Source organism: Nelumbo nucifera, chromosome 2, assembly GCF_055504915.1.
Source record: "Nelumbo nucifera cultivar China Antique chromosome 2, China Antique-T2T, whole genome shotgun sequence".
Taxonomy (NCBI): domain Eukaryota; kingdom Viridiplantae; phylum Streptophyta; class Magnoliopsida; order Proteales; family Nelumbonaceae; genus Nelumbo; species Nelumbo nucifera.
The window spans coordinates 53,868,786-53,892,922 of NC_142650.1; the positions used below are offsets into that span (position 1 = coordinate 53,868,786).

The 24,137-nt window shown below is 40.8% G+C and overlaps 1 long non-coding RNA gene across 39 annotated transcripts; it reads left to right on the plus strand.

The window, feature by feature from the left end:
* Positions 1-61: 61 nt before the first annotated feature.
* LOC148802223 (uncharacterized) lies at positions 62-14,380 on the plus strand. Of its 39 annotated transcripts, XR_016082170.1 has the most exons (13): positions 67-869; positions 1,395-1,487; positions 3,210-3,299; positions 3,426-3,480; positions 5,410-5,498; positions 5,625-5,898; positions 7,742-7,794; positions 7,911-8,032; positions 8,214-8,284; positions 9,110-9,219; positions 9,926-10,010; positions 12,971-13,093; positions 14,102-14,380. It is a non-coding gene; the product is annotated as an uncharacterized LOC148802223 (long non-coding RNA). The 39 variants fall into 39 exon arrangements; XR_016082133.1 differs by having other exon boundaries at positions 70-869; positions 3,210-3,480; XR_016082134.1 differs by having other exon boundaries at positions 71-869; positions 3,210-3,480; positions 7,953-8,032.
* Positions 14,381-24,137: the final 9,757 nt, after the last annotated feature.

The following is a 24,137-nucleotide window of genomic DNA, read 5'->3' on the forward strand; positions in this document are numbered from 1 at the left end:
TTGGGAAATGGAAATGGAAATGGAAATATCTTCCGTTCCGTATACATACATATCTTATCTTATATATACATATATTAAAAGGATATGGGTGGTTTCTCGTTGCAGAAACGGAATCTACTCATGCGAGTAGAATTCGCGTCTCACGTGACAGCAATCCAAAACGTATGAAGCACTGTAGCTCGAATTCGAAACCCGCGTGAGAGTAATCCATCGATTCCCTTCTTCTGTTTCTTCCTGGTTGAATGAAGCAAGCACTGTAGCTCGAATTCGAAACCTGCGTGAGATTTCCCTTCTTCTGTTTCTTCCTGGTTGACACATGGCGTGCTTCTTCATTGCATGATACGATACTTGTCAAAGTATCTCTATTCTATCAAACCACTTCCACGTCTCACCGTCTCTTTCTCCTTCTCTATCTTTCCCCTCCTCCATTTGTCTTTGAACCACTTTCTCTTCCCACTCTCCTCTCTTCTCTGCCTTTTTTTCCCGTTTCATCGTTTTCCTCGCTTTTGTCTCTCTTTCCACTCTCACTTTGTCTCTCCCTGTCGTTCTTGTGCTTCCGTCTGTTGCTGGGTTTTTGAGGGTTGGGTGTTGCAGAGAGGGTTCTAGGGCTTCCATCTGCTGCTAGGTTGTTGCGCGAGAGGGTTTTCTAGGGTTGGGTGTTGCGGAATGCGGAGATGGCTTTTGGGGTTCCGTTTGCTGCTAGGAAGTTGCGGAGAGGGTTTTTGGGCTTCCGTCTGCTACTGTATTTTTTGTTCACCGGTTGCTGGAGAAGGGGGCTCTTCATGCGTTGGCTATTGTGGTCTGGTCGAGAGAATGAAGATCTTACGCGTTGGCTCTTCATGTGATCCTCCTTACTTGTGTCGGCCGAGGTATGGGTGGGCATGGTGGTTCTAGTGAGTGGTTCCGATCCCATGTGAATTGCTTAGTCTCCCTAGTGAACCGATGGATTTTTGTTGTTTAGTATTCAGAAGCCCTTGAAACCAACCAACTATCCCAATTTTTTGGTTTAGACGCCTTGACAACGACCTCCAAACTGCAATCCAGCAGTACTGTATAGCATGTTTTTGAATTTATTACTGTTTTTTCTGATCAAAATTTCACAGGACACCTTGTGATTCAAAACTTGCAAAATGGCCTATTTTTAGTTGTCCAGGATCTATATGGAATCTGCTACTTAGAAGTTTCCCTTTCTAACTTAAGACTCGAAAGCCAGGGTTTGTGTTTCTTGCAATAATAAATTCAAGTTATTGGTTTTAAGGTCAAATCTTCTGTGCCTTCTACTCTTTATTTACTACTGCAAAGAATGTGCATATATTTTTACTTTATGTTGTTTCTTTTCATTTTTGCATTAATAACACACTTGGTGCTAATGGTAAAGCTTCTCTTTTACTCAGCTCATCCGAAGTCCTTGTTCTGATTTTATAGAAACACTACAGCGAGATATCACCCAAAGTATGCGAGGAATTTCGGTTGATTAGCTTGTGGAGGTTTGTATTGTTTCTTTTAATGTATCTACATCCACATATGTTGACATAAATCTACTGTAATGTGAAAACATGAGCAAGTAAAATTCTGTTAGGCCTTGTGATCCAACATAAAATGAAATGGCAATCTTTGTTTGGGCATTCAACATTCCAATATTTTGTATCATGGGAACGGCTGCTGCAAGCCTGCAGGGCGGAAAATATTGTGCCAGAATTGCAAATTCATCATTCAATGGTTTAACTCTGGAAATATACTTCTAACTTGTAGTATTTCTTATGAACATCTGTAAAATTTAAATAAAACTAACAAAAAGGAATTTTCTGAAGTGATTTAATTTTGGAAAAACTATTGTTCTTCTGTAGTGTTTCTAATCTGGCTATAGAAGAGTAACAAAATGCAGGGTATTGATTTTGGAAAAAAAAATCCATATAATGCAATATTTTTTTATAGTAAAGTAAAAAAAAAATCATTAAAAAGAGAGGTAAAGAGTCAAATAGGTGGTCATGAGAAATCACCAAAGGGAACCAAACAACTATGGTCCCATCCTACTATTTGGCTAACCAGGCCACACGCATAAAAAACAACCCTCCACCCCCCATACAGGTAAAAATTTCCTTACATACATTACAAAAAAAAAAAAAAACCACCCCTATAATCCTCATCCAATCAACTCTGCTTCAAACAGTCTTCAAATATTGACTTCCTCCTCTCCCCACCTTTCTCCATTTTACCAACATCCCATTCCTTCCCAAATCTCATAGATTAAGACTATATTATTCATCTCAACACACCTTTACTCAATAGATTAAGACTATACTAAATCCAGACCTAACTCCAGACTCCTTTGGTGGGGTTTATCATGGTCTGGGCTTAGCATTTAGTATAAGGAGCTTAATCTAGGATGAGGCCCGGTCCAGCCTGCACTTCAGGTCTGAAATATTAGCTTGTGTTGGGGTTGGGCTTTATGCTATATTTAATATAATATATTATTACCTTACACAACTCTATGCTTTTATTCACTTTTCTTATCTCCTCTAAGTGCACCTCTTCCTCCTCCTCCTCCTCCTTCCCTTCTATATCTTCTACAATAACTCTGAACTCCCACCCTGTTTTTCCTTTTCATCTCTACAATCTAACTTTCCTCATGAATTCCCCTGTTCTTGGATACAAACGTTTTTTTTTTTTTTGAGAGAAGCATACCATCTTCAACCCCATTTGGTCTCCCCAACACTTCAACATATTCCCTTCTATCAATACCAAAAGACTTAAAAAGCTTGAGCAATATTTTCTACTCTTAAAACCTGAGGATCAACTTCAGATACTTATAAATTTGCAAGAATCACCAACCTTGACAATAGGGTGATGTGTTGATACCATATTGTTTTCTTGTTATTTAAGTCTTCTTGTTTTAATTAGGTATATTCTTCTGCTCTTGCCGTAATTATGTATGTTTTTGTAGATTTGTTTCAAATGGGTCATTAGTCCGTTGGATGATCAAAAAGATTTTCTTGCTATTTATTACATGCCGTTTTATTTTGTTAATTTTGTAGTCTCTTCCCTAGAATTGCCTAGCATCTTATTTCACATGTGGTTTATTTTTTTTTTTGAGTTGTCCTGATTTTATTCCTCTCTTCTTCATCACCAAGATTCAGTTGGTATAATTGCATATCATCTTCATACACATTCCTCGTATATTCTGCCACTTTTTTTTTTATTCTTTCCAGAATGTGGCCTACGATAATGGACCGGTTTTTTCTGTTCCGTTGCAAGATACCATGGACAAAATAGCAAACTATTTGTTCCTACGATGATGGGCCAGTTTATTTCCCTACTTTCTTCCAACCAATGCTTTTGTTTATTTCCCTACTTTGTTCCTATCTCCCTTGAAGCTATTAATTTATTATTTGTGTTCATAATTGATATTTTGCATTCTCTTGCAGTTAAACAATCAACCAATGTTGCATTTGGTAGCCTCTCATTTTTGCTCACCTAATGGTGATTACTCGTTGGCGATTCCCTCATTTTTCCTCATTTATTAATTTATTAAATTTATCTTGATTCCTTTTTTTATAATTCATTGTAATACTTCTTGGCTATTGTACTCATCCTTAGGTCAATTGATTGTTTTCCAGCATCTAGAACTACAAAAGTCATTAAATTAGGTTTTGATTATGAAATGTGTTTCAAAGCAAAACATGCTAAGGATCCTATATTTTTGTCATATTTGAAAATGATAGATTATCCATTCCCCAAACATGTATTGTATTTGATAATTGTAGAGAGAGAGAGAGAGGGGGGGGGAGAGAAAGAAAGTCAATTTGTTGGAGACAAAAACAAAAGATGGAATAGGAAGAAGGGGAAGTGAGACAAATAAAGGAGGGAATTCGTATAAGGGGGGGAGAGAGAGAGAGAGAATAATGGTATACATATTTTATTGATAAAAAAAATGGTATACATATTTCTTCCATGTGACCAAACATAACCTGACCATTTGTATGAGTTGTATGAGTTAGCATGTAAGTTTTGGGCCAAAATACCACCTCTAATTTGTTCAATCACTCATTTGGTTAATATTTAGTTCAATTTGCTTATTTAAATATTACTCATATTGGTTAATTTGTCTAATTTGTAGTTGAAGATTTTCATATGTTTCTATGCTTATTATTAGAATGGCTTTGCTGCTTAGTTCATTCTTATTATTAATAGTTTTCTTACTTGTGTTTGCAAGGAAGAAAGAATATTTGCTCCTTCATCCCTTTTCTACAATTTGAAAACTTTTTTTTTGTAATACGTTTGATCAAACAAATATATGAGTTTTGCATGGGATAGAGGAGAGTATTTTAGAATTGGGACGAAAAACAACTTATTAATGGGATTATACATAATAACCCAAAAGAAACATAGACAAAATGTGGATCCCTTCACTGAAAATGTGAAGTATTTAAGTATCCTAGACGGATTTGGGTAGAATTGGAGCTTAGAATGTGTCACCTCTTTTTTATTATCTTCTCCATGAAAGAAAATTTCATGGTCAATCAAAGTTTCTAAGAATCACGCATTTGGATTTCGGACAATCATGCATGTAAAGTAACACTTTACATGTTTATTTGTTCATTTTTTTGAATTTATTGGTTGAAGGCATGATAGATAAACCTCTGTAGAGTTAGGCTAAGAGAAGGAGCTTATCTTGTGTTGGTTCTTGATTGTAGATGTTTGCTGTATTGTTGTTTATTAGGAAATTGTTAGGTATAGGATTTCTATCATGCATAAAATTATGAATGAAATGCTAAAACTGTCTTTTAATCTTGAGAATGCACTCATTTTTATTACTTAAACATAAGAATTGCATTTGGTATCCAACATGGACCAGCTGATGATCCTGTAGTTGCAAAATGGCCAAGATTTCAGGTTCTCCAATTTATTGATTCTAAAAAATAACTAGGTTTCTCCTATAGATTATAATGGTGGTAAATATTGTTTTGGGGGTTTGTGCTAGCCTTTCTTCCAATATACTGAAGTCTGATTTTGAGTAAGCTCTAGAGTTGGTTTGGTGGGAGTAGTTTCACTATTTAACCTTGTCTTAGATTGCATCCTCCTTCACATAGCCCCGGCCTTGGTTGAATCTCCTGCAAACAAAACTGAAGTTGTTCTTCTATTACCAAGTATCTATTATTCTCTTCAAATCTGTCCATCATCTTTAGCAAGTTAAGTGTCAGGAGTTAATATTACCGTTTCTGTTGTTGATAAAATAATAATACCCTTTCTATTGGTGTCTTTAATTTGAACGTCAAGTTAGTTTTTGTGTTCTCACTACTAGTGTCCACTGTTGTTTTCTTGCCAATGTTTCCAAGTATAATTTTGATTGAAAGACACTTAGCCCTGAAATATTATTTGCTACTGATTGGTTTATATATGTGTGCCCAGACATGCCAACTGTACAATGCATTCGTTCATGTGTTGTGTATATTTTGTTCCAGTACAATGACAGCAATAATAATCAACTGCCTTGTCAGGTACTTTGAGGAATGTTAAGTTGGGATACATCAAAGAATTGATATATGAAGAAATTATTTTTCACTCTCCCATATATTAAACAGCCAGATTATACCTTCCTCAGTTTTATATTTTCTTTTTGATAGGTAACAATGAAGTTTTATTAACTAAAGTCAAATGTGTACAAGATGTACATACACCATTACAACAGATTATGTAGCATGCAAGATATACAAAGATTGATGGGGAAAGGACAGGCATTTGCTTCCTTAATGATTATAAATGGGGCCTTCTTGGTGTTTCAGATGTTGAGGAGGTGGAAGGTTTGACAAAATGGCCTCAGGTTGGCAAGATGGACCAATTTCCTATAAGAAACTTGATCTTTTGAGGCCATCGGTTCAATATTATTCAGTTGTTAAAGTTAGTATTCCTGGGATTCCCCCTCCCCCCAAAAAATGATAATAATAAAAAAAAACTACATTTTAGTTGTTAGAATTGTGATTCTTCAAGTACATTTGTTTCTTTCATGGTATGGAACTTAATCCCTTGCCTCCTGATTTCTGTTGATTTGTTAATAGTTTGTGATGGAAATGGCTACCTTGTGATTGATTCCATAAGCATGTACCCCCTCCCATGTTTTATTGATGAAGCCAACTCAAAATACCCTGTTTTCAAGGCAATCATCACTAGATATTTCAGACCATACAAAAGGGAACTATACCCTTATGAGGGATACAGATAGCTGTTAGTTGGGGATGTATGATAAACCTCTCTCCCTTGCTTTGGTTGTGGTATAGGGTGGTTCTCGTAAGTAAATCTCTCTCTCTCTCTCTCTCATGGTTACACCGTTTCTTGCAGTCTATTACTAGGCTTGCTGCTTCTGCAATTGCGGTACTCTCTCTCTCTCGCGCGCGTGCAGACACACATCCCTTAGTTTTGTTTTTTGAAATTTCAGCCAATTTCCCAAAGTAATCTTGACATTGGGGCTGTCTTTTAATCACCTTGGCTTTTAATCTAATTCTGACATGGTTCCAGGCATTGATCTGCTTGGTTGTGCTGTTGATCGTTGTGGCTGTTCTTATTTTTTAACTGATGGTGCTTCAGTTTCACCAATGCTTCTCACCTTTGTATTATCCCAGAATGAGAAGCCCAAGTACATATTGTACAAAAAAGATTGCAGCAAGTAGCAACACGAAAAACTGCATAGGATGGAATTCTTGGTTCCCAACTCTTTTTCATTTTTGTTGGTCTTCTCATCATTTTTTCATTTTCCTTTTCCCTTTTACCCTAATAGAAGTTTCAATTATCCGGCCCCTTCATTTGAAATTAGAGCTTTAACCAAGAAGATGATAGAGTAATGGAAAGTTGAAGTTTGGTGTTTTCCTCTGTTGCATGCTGCTGGATCAATTTAAGTAGAGATGCATTCAGGGAATCAGTGTTAACAACATAAATTAGATATAAATTTTAATTTATTTTAAGTAACTATTTTTCAAAGATACTTTCACTGAAAAAAGAACTTCTCAACTTCTTTTTTTCTATACAATAATTTAATTTCTCCAAGTCCCTGCAACGCAGGGGCCCCTCCGTTAGTTTATATGTTAATACGATTGGGATGTTCTTTTTGTGCGCTAAATGGAATCTACTCGTGTGAGTAGATTAATGATCGCACGAGAGAGCAACCCAACCGTGAGTAGATCGCATGTAAACATGCAATGTAGCTCACATTGCATGAATAACACGTGTTCCACTTTTCTCCGCTCTCTTCCCTGTCTATCTTCCCACTGCCCCCTCTCTCTCTTTCTTCGCTTCCTCTTCCCACTCTATCTCTCTTCCTGTTTCATCACTTCCCTCACTCTCCTCCTCTATCTTTCCCAGCTTTTTTCTGTGGTTTCTTATTTGCATGCTTGAGCAGCCTTCTCAGTCGAAGAAACCCTAAGTATAGGTCTGGGAAGAAGAAAATCTAGCAGTTCGGGTTTCTTATTTTTTGTTTCTTTTTTTTTCACGTTCTCCACTTTTCTCCACTCTTTTCCCTGTCTATCTTCCCACTGCCCCCTCTCTCTCTTTCTCCGCTTCCTCTTCCCACTCTACCTCTCTTCCTGTTTCATCACTTCCCTCACTCTCCTCCTCTATCTTTCCCAGCTTTTTTTTCCGTGGTTTCTTATTCGTGCTTGAGCAGCCTTTTCCGTTGAAGAAACCCTAAGTCTAGCAGTTCGGGTTTCTTATTTCTTGTTCTAAATGAAACCCTCTTTTCCCTTGATTTTAGCTCAGTTGATAAAGTGAAGGACTACAAATGGGCTTGTCGCTACTTTGAATCTGGTAGGTCTAGTTTTTTATTTTATTTTATTTTGTGTTCATGATTTTCTCTATTTTTGTTCCGAGGATTTGGGTTTATGGTGCCATGAAGAGTATTACTGTTTGTTTTTTGATTGTAGGGGTTTCTTTGGCTTTTCCCTTAATCTTGCTGGTTCTCTTAGTTTTCCGATTGCAGGGGTTTTTGCTGACGTTATTTCCTCTATTCTAGAGGTGGAAAGGTTGATTTCCATTGTAATGAATGGTAATACTATTTGCTTTTGTATTGTAGGGGTTTGGTTGGATTTTCTTGCATAATTTGTTGCATTTGGGTTCTTAGTATTACTATTTGTTTTCTCAATCTAGTTACGTTCTTTTGAAAATTTTCCTTTTCATGTTTGTTTTTTTTTTTCAAATTTTCTTGACTTGAATTTTTGGTTTTGTAGTGGTTCTAGGTTTTGTTTCTTGTACTAGCACTAGTGCTCGACGATGACCTTCTTGCTAACAAATGTCTTTGGTAACTTCTGATTTAATTTCCACTATCTTTATAATTTCTGATTTAATTTCCATTGTTCTACCAAAAAATTCCCATTCACATTTTTGTTTGTTGATTTAATTTGTTATCCATTTTTTTAAAGTGTCTCTTTTGGTTTGTATTGTAGGCTATGCTTATTGTAGAGTTGTTGCTGGTTTTGGTTGGTGTTTCAACTTTTATTTTGTAGTTTGTACTCCGATTTGGCAGTTGTTTAGTTTTTTCCTAGGGTTCCTACGTGGTACATCTATGTTCCTTGGTTTTATTCGTTTTGATCTATCACTAAACAGGTACAGGAAAAAAGTTTTTTGACCACTATTTTCATTTGGTTCACCTCTGTTTTTTGTATTTTGGAATGTTTGGAAATTTAAGAAGTTTTGCTATTGTATATTTGTTTCAAATGTCATTTCTTTAACCCTTATGTATGCAATTTCTACATATTTAACATGTTGGGGTTTTTGTTCCTCAAGTTAACTCCATGGATCATGATTAGGTCTATGCTTTAGAAAGGGCTTCTTCTTTCTGTATGGTTCATGTTTTCCCTTAATTTGTTGTCTATTTAATTATTTGTTGCTTATTTGATTCCGGTTTATTAAATTGTTTCTTGCTTGCTTGGTTATTCGATTTGTGTTTTGAAGGGTATTTTATTTAATTGTTTGTTGCTTATTTGATTTGTGCTTTTGCAAGGTGTTTTTATTTCTTGGCATTTATATTTGGCTTTTTTTTTCTTTGATATCTCTTAGTTTTCTTTATTCCCACTACCTTTGTAATTTATGGTTTAATTTAGTTGGATCTATGTATTTCCATTAGGGGTAGCCAATGGATGCATTAGGTTGGTTTGTGTTGGAGATGGAGGTTGAAGGCTATAACCAATCCATCCACTAGCCGCCCATGTCAAATTGTCAATTATGTGATTGATGGTATGTTAAATTAATTAGGGGTTGGTGTCTATTTGTGATTTAATTCCATTGCATTCATTTCTCATATAAAGATATAGGTTTCAATTACTCCCCCCCCCTCTTTATGGAATGCTTTTGTCTCTTTTAAGTGATAATTTTGCATTGCACATTTCTATATCAGTTTGTAATAATAATAATTTCACTATTTCCTTTTAAATATTTTTAGCTCCCCTCCACAAAAGCTTATTAAAAGACAAAAGCAATAAACTTCTTAATAGTTCAATCATTTCATCATCGGTTTTGATTTTTGTTCCTTTTTCGATGTTTTGGATGATTTGTTGTTTAAAATAGGGCTTTGTGGTATTTATTTTTAGTTCAATTGAATAGGGTTTTAGTTCTCATTTGTTTAAGTCGGGTTGGGGTGTATTCAGATGAAATCATGATTTTAGGGTTTCTTTGTTTAAGTCGGGTTGGGGAGTTTATAGGGGCTTCAGCGATATAGGGCCAAAACATGATTTCATCTTTTGTTGTCTCTCTGTATCTTCCTTTTTGTTAAATTTTCTGATGCTTTTGTTTGTGAAAGTTTGGATTTTGGGTTTTCGGCAATATAGTATTTTCGGAGTTTAACGTCAAATTACTAGTTTTGTTATTTTAATCCAAACTGATACAATTTGGATTTTGATGCTTTTGTTTGTTATTTTAATCTATTTTCTTTGTGATCTTTCAGATTTAAGTTGAGGAGAAAGAGGGAACATCTCCATCTTTGGGCTTAGAGGCAGGTTCGTGGTTGGTGTGTTGAAGTCTTGCATAAGGTAAGAAAGTTGTATCAGTTTTCTTGATATATAAATTTATGCAATGTACATGAGTAGCTTGCTAATTAGGCAACACAGTTATATATGTAAACATGGCAGACATTATTTCCATTTTCTTATGTGTTTTTATTTCATAGTTTGACAACTAACAGACCCACAAACTGTGTTCAACCTCATTTCTTTGTATATGTCTTTATTTTCATGCTTTTAGACCTAACAGACCCAGAAATTGTGTTTTTATTTTATGCTTTGAAAACTTACAGACCCAGAAATTGTAACGTGAATCAATGGTGCATGGCTATTGGTACCCATATTTCATGTTGGTTATCGATAAGATTGAAGATAGGGAAGTTGAGGCCAAATGGTACTCATTGGAAATTTCCTAGCTGCCTTCTTTTCTTTTCTACCTTTTTTTTTTTCTTTGATTGGGATGGTGTGCAGTGACTCTGTGCTACAGTTGATTTTAAGAGATGTAGATGTGGGAGTCCTTGAATGCCTAAGTTCTAAATATATTTCAAGGTGATACCTTTATTAGTCTAAGGTGATTCAGAAAATGCCAAGGCATGGGCATTGGGAGATGTGGAATATCCTTGGGGAGATACCACTGAAAGCAATTGTGTCCTTGGAGACATTCTGCATATTCATACTTTTAAGTGCCAGTATGGATGTCAGAGGGTCAGAGGGTCTCATATATGCAGTCTTTGTGGTTTTATCCAAGTTATGGCTTTCTTTCAATGAAAGCACTTTTTTTTTCCCCATCTTTCTTGCTTTTCGTTTTTTGCTTGCACAACAAAGCTTGCATATTTTATTATATTGTTGCATTTGATAGTTGTCTAAATCCTGGATATTTAGATTCAAAATTTAATACTGACATGTATCTTTATTTGCCTATTAAGAAGTCTGTACCACAAATTCCACTTGACAGTTCCAATAATTTTTCATGTTTGGGTCTTAACTATATTTCACACTGTGCCATATTTGTGAATCTAGAGATCTATTAATCTGATTGAAACTAATTCACAAATATGGCATAGTGCAAATGAAAACGCAAGACATTTAACATCACACTTGTTACTTGAGGTGATGCAAATAGGAGATACAAATACATTGAGAGTTTCACACTACTTGATTATCAAGTGCTTGAAGCACTTTGATATTCTACATCTGTTTGCTTTCACTCTAAATTTGAATTTGTTTTATATTTTGTGCTTAAGGCTTAGTTTGTTTATTTGCACTGGTGTAAATGCATGGGTGTGCAAATAGGCTGAGTGTAAATTCTTGTTTACTTTTTTGCTTCAGATTTTAATTTTTATTATTTGTTTGTGAGAAACAAATAGGAATTAAAATGAAGTGTTCCCTGCTTTATATGAAAAGATAATGGAGATGGGATGAGAATTTTTTGTTTGGGTGTTATAGCAAGCAAGATGATTTGGTCCCCACTTTATATGGAGAGAATAGAGGTATGACGATGATGGTGCAAATTTTGTATCGATATTTGGAATTGAGATGCAAAATTTTCACTGCCAATGAGAATTATCCAAAAAAACATTGCAGTGAGTGCAAATGAGCAAAGTACAAATTTTGTACCAGTAGGTGTAACAAATCATAGTTACAAATAAACAAATGCAAAACCTAATTGGGTTCAAAATTTGTATTTGGTTCAGATTTGTACTACAAACAAATAGAGCCCAAGTTTTTTTGCTTAGAGCTAATAGGTCTTTCAAAACTTATAATTTCTTTTAAAATTCAGGTTTATGTATTTTTAAAACCTGCATCTTAATTTTCTTGTGCCTTTCACTTTAAAATTGAAAGCACTATACCATACATACTTACAATGATTAAAATTTGTATATGGAATATTTTCTCCTTCACTTTTTAATTTTATTATATGTTGCTAATACTATACCATACTAAATTATTTTTTTAATTAAGATGTTGATCCTAGGATTGTTTATGCCCACAAAGCATGAGACAGGAGACAGTTCAACAATCCAATAAATTTTTATTTATTCATTTTATTCAATTTAATAAAATGTTATCTAAACATTTATTTATTTATTTAATAAAATTAAATATATTATTTATTTTTATTTACTCCTTTTATATTTTATTTTTAAAGTATTTATTTAGTTAGGAATAATTTTCTAACAAACTATTATTACTAGCAAAAAGGAAACTATACTAGGGTTTTCAATGGGTTGGGTCGACCTAATTGATCCAAACCGACCGAACCAATTATAATAGTTCCGGTTCTATGATTTTGTCTCGATTAATGATTTGGTTGGTTTCGGTTCTTGCCTATCCAGAACCAATTCAAACCCGAAACCAATTATTCCTGCAATCACTACCTTCTTTTTTGGTATCGTGTACTCTATTCCAATTGGATCTTCTATTGTTGATTGAATTTAACAGTACTATAATTGAATCAGTTAAACTGGTGTATTTACCTTTTCTCCCAATACTATGTTGTTGTAGTTTCCTTTGGCAAATGAGCTTTGCTGTATTTAATTTTAATATGTGACCATTTAAAAACAACACCAAATAAATCCAGTTCTTTAGCATGTGTTGACAACTCCAACAATAAATAAATTCATTTGCTTGATACATTATTTGACTCCTTGTAATGGTTGATTTTATCAACTTCTCCCACTGGTGAAGAGTATGGGTCAACTTTTCCTCTTTGGTGATATTTTAGTATTGTCTCAGGCTCTTAGCATGCAGATCCATAAAGGAACTGAAAACATTTTAAACATTTGTGTTTATTTTGTTTCTACTTTAACATCTATAACCTGTTTTCTTTATTTCTAGTATTGGAGGCAAACCCATGGAGAGAAGCTTCAAAGCCCGTATATGTGCTGACCCATAGGGAAAACCAGTTATACACAATGAAAACAAGAAACCGCATGTCTCATTTGGTTTTGTGAGTTGTGTTTACCTGCTCATGTTTTCATTTTCTACAGTGAAGTTGAAAGAGAGCTTGGGCTCTTGTTTTCTAGAGGAGGAAAATGGAGATCTGAAATAACTGGGACAAGGTTTCAGATGCTTGTGGAGGATATCTGGAGGATATCAGGGAGGGAGTGCTTGTAAGTGATTTTATTTTCTCTTTTACTTTTCGAGATATATTAACAAATTGACATTTGATTGAGGAGCACTATTTGTGTTGAAGAATGATATTAATTGTCTTTTCTCTGTCTATTTCATATCAAATGGGGATCCATAAGGCTCTGCCATTCAATGAATGGCATCTAAGGGAATATGTCGGCTAAAAATGTAAAAATTAAAATGCTGTTCCAATCTGATAATTGTTCTTATGAAACCCTGTGACCAGTGGCTCTTGTCTCCATGCATTCCAAAGAGGATGTTGAGAATATGTTACTCTAGATGGAGTAGCTTTATGCCTTTACCTTAGAGAAATAAAGCTCAGGTTTAAGAACCTTCAAATTCAGATATGAATTCCAAAAGTCAAAATCATCCTTTTTTGATGAGTCAATAAATCATCTTGCTTTCATTCCTAAACCTTCCTCGGTTCTCTTGTTTCTAAATGATCACCTACTGTATCAGGAAAGTACAATTAAAAAAAACTTTAGTGGTAGGAAACCTTCTGTATTAAGAGTAACTGAGGTTTACACCGAGGCCTGGACACCTGTCACTCAGTGATTGGTTAGTGCAGGAAATCCAGACTCAAATCATTCTGCTTCCATTCTTAATCTTCCTTTCGTTTCTAAATAACTGACTTATGTATCCGACATTCAGGATTCAACATGAACCAGTCAATGATGTCCTACTTTGTTTAGGTTATTCCCGTGTTTAAAAATCTTGGTATCACCTTGAGATTCATGCTATGAGTTAATATTGTCGTTGCTGCCTTAGATACTGATGAACTTCTTGAGCAACAACTGTTTCTTCCTTTGTGCCAAATCTGTAATGTGGAACTCTAGAAATCTATATATGATTGATAAGTAATGTGATCTATTAAATAGGCCATTTAAGGATTAAAAATATCTTTCACATAGAAATTAGCTGGTAACTTGGAACTTGTCGTTGCCATCTTTGCCTATTTGTTCATCCACTTTTCCTATAAATCATTTCAGGTATTTGAAGATGAGAACGAGGCGGTCAGATATTATGACCTACTACAGGGAGGAGGTCAAGGCAGTCACAACATGTTCCAATTACACGGTGGGGTGTGGCTGTGAGATCGGTGTGAGGAGCGCTCTCTGAGATGTGGCCATTAGATTATATTTGTTAATTAAATTAATACTAGAGAAGAATCCAATGCGATGTTGATTATAATATATTGTTTAAGATTTTTATTACAAATAAACTCTCAACTTGTCGTTTTTTTATCATATTGAATACTTTTCAGACCATAGACATTTCTCTTTCTTTCTCAGTCCAAGCATCAACCATCAGTACTCTACACACTCTTTATCTCCTCTTCTCTTAGGTACACTCTCTCCTCTCAATTAAAATTCATTCATGAATTAATTATTTTATACAATTCAGTTAAAATAAATAGTTAGTTAAATCACTTAATCAACTAGATTTAGATTAATTACTTGATTTAACTAATTAATTTATTAATATTAATATAATTATTTAAATTAAATTAGTTACTTTGACATATTTCTATGACATAAATATTGGGGGAGAGAAAAGAAAAGAGACGGTTTACTATGGACCCGAAAGGCTCTCTTTCTTTCTCCTAGCTATTTCTCTTAAGATTTGGGGTATAGGGTTCAGTACACCCCCTCTCATTTTGTTAAAAGATCGATACATACCCTCTCATTTTGTTAAAAGATCGATACATAATTTACTAAATTGATGGGAAGATATTCCCAAGTGTGCCTGTTTGATTCGCATGAAAACAGTTGATTATTGAGAATATCTCTTATCATTCATTTATGGAAAAAGATGTTTCGGATATTGGGGTGGTGGTGGTGGTCATGGTTTTTAAAGTCGGACTGGACCGGATTGTTGGACTGGAAAAATCGGGAACTGGTTACTTGACCGGTTCTATTTTTTTCCAAAACCGTTTTTTTCCCCAAAATCAAATGATTTTGGTCAGTAAACTGGGTAGGTTAATTGTTTAAACGGTTTTGACTGTTTTTTAATTTTTTTTTTGGCACAACGAGTTGGTCGTTCGGGTTGAACGATTGGACCGTTCGAACTGGTAACTGGACCACTGACCGGTTTGGTTTTAAAAATCATGGTGGTGGTTTGTGTCTAGAGTCATGGGAACAAATATTGCTCGGGATGTATTATTTTTCCTAGTTATAATAATGAAAGGGAGGGGAGTTTTATCTCTCATTTATATTGAAAATCTGAACAAAATATATATCATGATCAGGAATATATCAAAACAATTATGGAATTCAAGTTGATAGAGGATGATTTGACCCGACCTGCTGAAATGATGACACGTGGATCTGACTCAGCACGAGCAACAACTCAGCAGCATGGCTTGAGTGCGACCAAGTAATGAGTCTGTAGAACAGTTTGCTACGTCATAGTTCTCTATAGGGGGCAACGCTAGCTCCAGGTCCTCCGAGCTACTAAGAAGGGAATATTCCAAGATTATTTTAGCTCGCATGCTAGGGAAACCAGCTCGCTCCAACACCTGGGCAGAAGAATTGCCCTGAAGACCAACCTTGATAAGGGTCACCCCGAAGTACTCCTAAGAGCTTGCTACAAAGTAGCTCGCGGCTAAGCAATGCTACGCCCTCAGGAAGCTTCTATTTGACGATCGTACTCGTCAGATTGTGCCACGTCTCTCGATTGAGGGCGCAGTTCCTCCCATTTGACAGTCTGCCCCACGTCTCTCGACAAATGGTGGTGTGCCTGTCCCTTCAAAGACGTGTCACTCAACTAAGCGGGTAGTACATTGTAATGATCACCTGCGCAGCCCTGGCGGGTAACGGCTGCGACAGGAGCCTAGTGGCAATTATGCCTAATTTGACAAGAACGCCCCTATAAAAGCCCTTTAAGCGGAGAGAAGGACTCTCTCTGGAATTAGATCTGAACTTGCACTCTTACTTGCTCACGAGCTAATTTCGAGACATAGTGATCTAGCGTGATCTACACTCTTAGCCTTTAATACTCCCTCTTCTTCCCCAGCGTTCTAACTTAAGCTTCAGAGTATTCCTGCCGGGCAAATCCTCGGGAATCCTTCTTCTTCATCTTCTCAGGTGCCGTCTGTTGCCAACAAGGAGCCAGTCAGCAGCTAGGTAGGAGTGCTCGGATCGTGCCGCATCATTTGGCGCCGTCTGTGGGAAACGCTTCTAAAAGCCTTCTTCCAAGCTTTTACAACACTTTCTTCCCAAAAACTTAGCATTCTACATGGCTTCTTCTAGCAATGCCGGACATGGCAACAACCAGAACGCTTATGGGGAGCAGCCCCAGCTTCCTACTATTTGTATTAGACAGTTTACCGTCCCCCTTTCCGTGGACGGAGTCCCCAGTTTGAATGTACCTCTTATAATGGCACCCGCCATTGCTCCGCTCCCTTCTACAGTAGGAGCAACCTTTGCTGAACCCTCGGTTGTGCCCTCAATGGCCAACCCGAACCAATTGGAGGATTTGGTGCAATGCATGTGGGCCATGCAGGCTCAAATGCAACAGTTCCAACAATTCCAACTCTACCAACAACAAGTGTTGCACCAGGTTTCCTAATACCAGTACCAACAACAGTTTCCCTCTTTGCCTCAGGCCCAGCTGTCGCTTCCCCCTCGGCACCCGGCCACGAAGCAGGCCAAGCCCACCCGCCGGAGTGAGCGGCCTCGTCGGGGAGAAGCCTCCCAGGTCCAGGATCCAGCCAAGAGCCAAGCCTCTTCCCGTAGCAAGAAGGAGAGGTCTCTACCCCCGCCTCGCAGCCTGTGGGCGGGTCAGGGGCCTCTCACCCAACAAAGCCCGTATCACCACAGCCTTCACGGTTCGAGCTCCCGCTCACAGACAATCCGTTCGAGGTCCTGGCAGCGGACTACAGACAGGGCCCTTCGGTCTAGAGTCGTCACCAGCGGTCCGAGCCTATCGAGCTCGGCAACACCGAAGCGTTGAGCACCAACGTCGAGCCAGCAAAGCAGCAGCGAAGACGTCGGCGAGCTCGCAGAACTGCTTCCAGAGCCTCTCCTGAGCTCAAAGAAAAAGAGGAGGTATGCTCAGCTGAAGTGAAAGCTACCCCCCTCCTCTCGGTTTCTTCCCTGTTATCTCCAAAACTCCTTGCTGTCCCCATGCCAAAGGATTTCAAGCTCCCTCATTTAGACAAGTATGATGGGTCTTTCGATCCAAATGACCATGTGGACGCCTTCCAGTCCCAGATGCACCTGGCATGAGCCAGCGAGTCCTGCATGTGCGTGGCCTTTTCCACTACCTTCAAAGGAGTGGCTCGCACCTGGTACCAAAACCTCATACCCGGCTCGATAAGAAGTTGGGCGCAGTTCGTGCAAGTTTTCACCTCCCACTTTGTCACCAGCAAGAGGTGCCCGCGAACTCAGGAGAGCCTCCTCGGCATAGTGCAAAAGGAAGGGGAGTCCATCCGGAGCTTTCATCAAGTGGTTCAATGACGCTTGTTTGTAGATACCCGACTTGGATTCCGCAGTTCGCCTAACAGCAACCAAGAGAGGTATCACTTATAAGGAGTTCAAGTGGCACGCAGTTGTCAACCAACCCAAAACCGTAACCGAATTCCTTAAGCTCGCGGATTGGTTTATTGGGACTGAGGAGGAGATCAACCAGAAGGGCGAGCAGGCCCCAGAAAAAAGAAAGAGGGAGCTAGAACCCCCGTCTCCGGGCGACGACAGGAAGAAGAAAGACATAGCTCGGGGGGCGAGGTCAGTCCAGCCCTCTCGAGCTCCAGTAGCAGAAAGGGACTACACGCCCCTCAACACAAAACGGGCCGAGATCGTCACGGCGATCAAGGATGCTCCATACGTGAAGTGGCCACCTCGGCTGAAGGCCGACCCTAGCACTCAGAATAAAAATTTGTATTGTAGTTTTCATAAAGATCACGGTCATAGTACCGAAAGTTGTAAAAACCTCCGCGATGAGATAGAAGAGCTCATCCGTCGCGGATATTTACGAAATTTTGTACAAAATAATAATAATAATAATAATAATAATAATAATAATAATAATAATAATAATAATAATAATAATAAGGTGGCCGACAACCTCGAGTTGGAGCGACCTACGGAGCAGAGCGAGGAGCGAGCTGCGCCTACGAAGGAGACCGTCTCTATCCCAACCTCGGTAGAGAACCCTGCCCGAACACTTCAGATCGGTGCTTCCATCGAGGAGCCCCTGCGATCCGAACTGGTACGCTTTTTACATAAGAATTTAGATGTTTTTGCTTGGTTCGCGGCGGAAATGCCTGGCATAGACCCCAACATCATAACTCATAAGCTTAATACTGATCCTGTAGTTAGTCCCGTTAGACAGAAGAAACGCAACCTAGCCCCGAAGCGGTGGAGGGCAGTCGAAGAGGAGGTCGGGAAGCTCCTTGCAGCCAATTTTATCAGGGAAGTCCATTATCCGAGCTGGGTGGCCAACCCCGTTCTGGTGAAAAAGGCTAACGGTAAATGGCACATGTGCGTCGACTACACCGACTTGAACCGAGCTTGCCCAAATGACTGCTTCCCACTCCTCAGGATTGACCGCCTAGTGGACGCGACCTCGGGGCATGAGTTGCTGAGCTTTCTAGATGCCTACTCGGGCTACAATCAGATCAGGATGGACCCAGCCGATGAAGAGAAAACTGCCTTCATAACTGAGCTCGGCCTGTACTGTTACAAGGTCATGCCCTTCGGATGAAAAAATGTCGGGGCAACCTTCCAAAGACTTGTAAATAAACTGTTTGATCCATTGATTGGCCAAAAGGTGGAATGTTATGTAGACGACATGGTCGTCAAAACCTAGCTTTCTTGCGACTTAATACAAGACTTGAACTTAGTTTTTGAAATTCTGCGTAAATTCAATATGAAGTTGAACTCGAATAAGTGTGCCTTTGGAGTCACCTCGGGTAAATTCCTGGGGTACATTGTGAACCGGCACGGCATTGAGGCCAACTCGGACAAAATAAAGGCCATCGTAGATATGAGACCACCTCGGAAAGTGAAGGAGGTTCAGAGGTTGAACGGTAGAATAGCCGCTCTGAGCCGCTTCATTTTCAAATCGGTAGATCGCTGCCTGCCTTTCTTTAAGGCAATGAAAAGCAAAGGGTTCGAATGGACCCAAGATTGTCAGCTCGCGTTTGACAAGCTCAAAAAGTACCTCACTAGTATACCGGTCTTAATCCGGCCCAAAGAGGGCGATGTTTTAGAGCTGTACCTCTCGGCAAGTGACGAAGTGGTCAGCTCGGTACTAATAAAAGAAGTAGATCGGGTCCAGCGACCTATCTACTATGTTAGTAAAGTGCTGTAGGGAGCAGAGACAAGATACCTAGAGATAGAAAAACTGGCCTATGCACTGGTTATCGCAACCCGAAAGCTCCACCCGTACTTCCAAGCTCACACTATTATCGTCCTCACCGACAAATCTCAGAGGCAAGTCTTACTCAAGCCCGAGGTCTCCGGTCGACTGACGAAGTGGTCCGTTGAGCTCAGCAAGTACAATCTCCAATATAAGCCGCGGACTGCTATTAAAGCCCAAGCCTTAGCAGATTTCGTTGCAGAATGCACTTTTATCTCCGAAGTCCCCAGGCCGGTTGAGCACGAGGCCCCTAGTTTGGGCGAGCCCGAAGCTCTCAGGCCGGTTGAGTCCGAGCACCATGAGGTTGCAGCCAGTGCGGCATCTCTCCTAGTTAGGCCAAGCGCGAACTGGGATGAGGAGCCCTGGATCTTTCACGTAGATGGCTCCTCGAACCAATAGGGCAGCGGAGCCGGAATAGTCCTGCATGGCCCAAGCGGCACAAAGTTGGAGTACGCACTGTGCTTCGAGTTCGCAACATCCAACAATGAAGCGGAGTACGAAGCGTTGATAGTCGGGCTAGCTCTAGACAAAGAAATGAAAGCCAAGCACATCATCATCTGCAGCGACTCCCAGCTCGTTGTCAATCAGGTCACAAGAGAATATGAAGCTCACGAACCGACTATGATTGTCTACTTAGCCAAAGTACAAGAGGCCTTGCTCAACTTCCAGTCATACTTAATCAAGCAAATCCCAAGGTCGGAGAACACTGAGGCCAACGCTCTATCCTAGTTAGCCAGCACCAGTGATAACACCATGAGAACCGTGTACATAGAGAACTTGCCTCGGCCTAGCATTCTCGGGGGGGGGGGGGGCAGAGGAGGTCGCTCCTGTCGTTCAAGCAGAGTCAAGCTGGATTGACCCGCTCGCGAGCTTCCTGCTACATGGGACCCTCCTTGCAAATCGCAACGCCACTAGAAGGGTAGAGCGCCAGGCGGCCAAATATGTCATAATAGACAAACGGCTGTACCGAAGATCCTACACACTCCCCTACCTGTGTTGCGGACACTTGGGGGGCAGGGCCCTCGCCCAAAAAGCACTACGACAGGGATACTACTGGCCAACAATGAAAGCAGACGCCATTGAGTTCATCAGAAAGTGTGACAAGTGCTAGAGGCATGCCAACATCCACCATCAGCCCGCTGCCGATCTCAAGTATCTCACTAGCTCGTGGCCTTTTGCGCAATGGGGCATCGATATACTTGGACCGTTTCCACCAGCAACAGGCCATAGGAAGTTCCTAGTGGTCGCAGTGGATTATTTCACCAAGTGGGTAGAAGCCGAACCCCTTGTAACAATCACAGCCCGAAACGTTCAGAACTTATTTTGGAAGAACATAGTGTGCCGCTTCGGGTTACCTCGGGTATTGATTTCTGATAATGGTAAGTAGTTCGAGGACATCAAGTTCCAGAACTAGTGCCAAGACATGGGGATCCGACAGAACTTCACTTCGGTCGCACATCCTCAAGAAAATGGTCAAGCAGAGGTTACGAACAGAGCTATTCTTCGCGGACTCAAAGCGTTACTAGACCGAGCTAAAGGACTGTGGGCAGACGAGCTACCCAACGTTCTATGGGCTTACCGAACCACAGAGAAGACCGCCACAGGAGAAACCCCCTTCAACCTCACCTATGGCACCAAAGCAGTCATTCCAGCTGAGATTGAGGTTCCCTTCGTTATGACTGGAAGTATCATAACGAGCTAACTGAGACCTAAGGGCTAAAATACCGAGCTAACTAAGACCTCGATATCAAGAAAGACTTAGCCACTTCAGCGGTGAAGGCAATGTATGAAGTATCAGAGGTGTAAGCAGCTCGGGTTTAAACCCACGAAGCATAGCTCATCTCAGTACGTTGGTTGAACTAAGGAATAACCAATGAACGCATAGTTCGAGCACACATGGTAATCACTCCGCGGTACACCATAGAGATGCCTTAAACGTTAAAGGACAGCTCAGGCATGTAGCTTTGAAAGCTCAAATGACGAGATCGCTTTGGCAAAAATAAAGGGAGCACACCATACTTAGAAGAAAAAGGAAGGAATTTCATTACCATTTAAAAAAAAAAGAAACCGAGCAAAACAGCTTGAGAAAGTTTAGTAGAAGGTAAAAAGGGCACAACCACCCAACAAGATCTTTTCAAGACCGGGTTTATGGCACCCGGGAGCCACCAGAAATCAGAGAAGAAAACCAACGCCGCCAACCATAGGGGTCCACCTCCTCCACCTCGTCCTCCTTCTCTGGGGAGTCAGGCTCTTCCTCCTCCGCTTGGTCCGCCGTCTCGGAAGACAGGCCCTTCATGGTGATGCAGTCCAGGTTGAGCTCGAAAAATTTCTTTCGGACCAACCAGTGGAAAAGCTTGAATCTGGAGCGGTACGAGCTCAAACCATTCTCCACTTGGAGGTCGTGATACTCATGGGAGTCCTTGAAGTCCCAGACCACTCTCTCCCGCTCGGCCTCCACCATGTTGTCGAAGTTCCGAGTTCAGTCCAGAAGAGTGGACTCCAAGTCCCGAACCTGTTGGCGAAGGAGCTCCCTCTCCACTGCCACCCTCGACGACTCCTCCCTGTAGCGCGCGCTCTCTTCAGAAAGCCTGGCAATCTGCTCCTCCTGGTCTCGGACGAGCAGCTCCTGGGACTCGCTCCCCTTGCGAGTGTGAAGGAGCTCGCCCCGAGTTCGGTCGAGCTCGCTTTGGAGCTTCTGAATGATGACCTTCTGGTTACGAGTGTCGCCGGAGTGGACGTGCGTCTAGAGGGGCCATGGCGTGGATGGCGGTGTTCACCTGCCAACAAGAGACTAGAGTCAAAAGACAGCAAAAGGAAGCGAAAGACGAGAAGAAGAGAAGGACCACTTGCCACCATACAGTGAGAGGCGGCGAGTGCGGCAAGATCCCAGGCTCCATTGCCCCCCACTTAGCGACCTCCTCGTTGCAGATCACCCTTCGGCTCCTCCGTCGAGCCACAACGAAATCATTCACACCCTCCCAGTTCCCCACTGGGAACCGTGGGTAGGGAAATGACTGAGAAGGTCCGGGAGGGACCACCCCTTGCTGCGGGAGCTCGCCCTCCTCGAGGCTGGCCCCGCCAGCACCTCCTTCAGATGGAGGCGGCGGAACTTCGAGTGGTGGAGAGGTGAAGTCTGGTTCAGCAGACCCGAACTCGATACCCCCAGAGGTGGGGGTCCGGTCGGGGCGTGGTCTCTTCACTTTGCGCTTCTGGTTGCTCGAGAGGAGGCGGCGCGAGTCAACACCAGACATGATGGCTGCCAAAAAAGAAACCACAAGATATCAGTTCGGTAAAGAACAGAGTACATGTATATACACAATATTACTACAAGGCACTACGCGACCTAAAAAGACAACATACCCGGACTCAGGCCGGCCTGTACGAGCTTCTCCTCGGTCAAGTAGTCCGAACAGATGAAGCCTACTAATGCCCAAGACAACATCGTTTTCCGAGTTTCGGGGTCCAGCTTGGCCCCGAGGTCTTGGATGGTGCCCCTCCAAGAAGTTGGGAAGGGCCACCCCTCGGGGTTACGGACCACAAAATAATCCCGCTTCCAGGCGGGAATCTTATTTGGTAGCTCGTGCAAGAGCTTATAGCTGCGCAGGGGAGAGAGGTAGTAAAAGCGCCTCTCCGGTGGAACCCCGGGAGTTGCATTTTTTATACAAAGCGCATTTGACGGTTCACAGTCAAACTGACTACATGTCTTCTGAAACTGAAATGTGACTGGCTGCACGTATCCCATGATTGAGGTAATGACGGCTGCATGACATCCGGAGTTAAGAGCCGCTTCAGCACGTTTTCGGTATTCGAAAAGCCAAAAAATCCCTTGATTCCCGCGCAAGCATTAAATATGAGCAGTCAATGAAGTTTGAATTTCGATCAAATCAATTTGTTACACTTCATGAACTCCTCGCGCTAAGGAAACACCCTTAGCTCGAGGAGTGGGGGGCAGTTGATGGAGGATGATTTGACCCGACCTGCTAAAATGATGACACGTGGACCTAATTCAGCACGAGCAACAACTCAGTAGCATGGCTTGACTGCGACCAAGTAACGAGTTTGTAGAACAACTCGCTACGTCATAGCTCTCTATAGGGGGAGCTCGCTACAACGTGAGCTCCAGGTCCTCCGAGCTACTGAGAAGGGAGTACTCCAAGATTATTTCAGCTCGCGTGCTAGGGAAACCAGCTCGCTCCAGCACCTGGGCAGAAGAACTGCCCCGAAGACCAACCTTGATTAGGGTCACCCCGAAGTACTCGTAAGAGCATGCTACAAAGTAGCTCGCGGCTAAGCAATGCTACGCCCTCAGGAAGCTTCTATCTGACGACCATACTCGTTAGACTATGCCACGTCTCTCGATTGACGGCACAGTCTCTACCCGTTTGACAGTCTGCCCCACGTCTCTCGACAGATGGTGGCGTGCCTGTCCCTTCGAAGACGTGTCACTCAGCCAAGCGGGTACATTGTAACGATCACCTATGCATCCCTGGTGGGTAACGGCTGCGACAGGAGCCCAGTGGCGGTTATGCCTGATTTGACAAGAGCGCCCCTATAAAAGCCCTTTAAGCGGAGAGAAGAACTCTATCTGGAATTAGATCTGAACTTGCACTCTTACTTGCTCACGAGCTAATCTCGAGACATAGTGATCTAGCGCGATCTACA